The sequence below is a fragment of the Podarcis cretensis genome, assembly GCF_951804945.1.
Source record: "Podarcis cretensis genome assembly, chromosome: 7".
Classification (NCBI taxonomy): Eukaryota; Metazoa; Chordata; class Lepidosauria; order Squamata; family Lacertidae; genus Podarcis; species Podarcis cretensis.
The window spans coordinates 55,483,727-55,484,271 of record NC_137176.1 but is presented as its reverse complement, the minus strand read 5'-3'; positions in this window follow the sequence as shown (position 1 = coordinate 55,484,271).

Genomic DNA, 545 nt, shown 5'->3' with positions numbered 1-545 from the left:
AGTGCGGAAGGTGGAACCAGGAACCTGGACTTGAATTCCAGATCTGCCATATACCTGTACTCATTTTTTAAACCTTGACAAATGAGTGGGGAAGGAGCAGTCATTGCTAACACCAATGGTACCTTGGGTTACATACACTTCAGGTTACAGATGCTTCAGGTTACAGACTCCGCTAACTCAGAAATAGTACCTTGGGTTAAGAACTCTACCTCAGGATGAGAACAGAAATCATGTGGCAGCAGTGGGAGGCCCCATTAGCTAAAGTGGTACCTCAGGTTAAGCACAGTTTCAGGTTAAGAACGGACCTCCAGAATGAATTAAGTTCTTAACCCGAGGTACCACTGTAGTGATCTTCTTTTGGTGCCTTGTGTTGGCTGTGGTTTTTTCTTGTTTGGAAAGGCTCTGAGAACTAAATTCCTTGTCACCTACTATTACTTTTTTGTTAAAATCCATGTGGGTGGATTTCCTTCACATAACAAACATTGAGAATTGTGACATTGGGTTGGATCCAGAGTGAATTAGTCATTTATATCAATGGGACATCC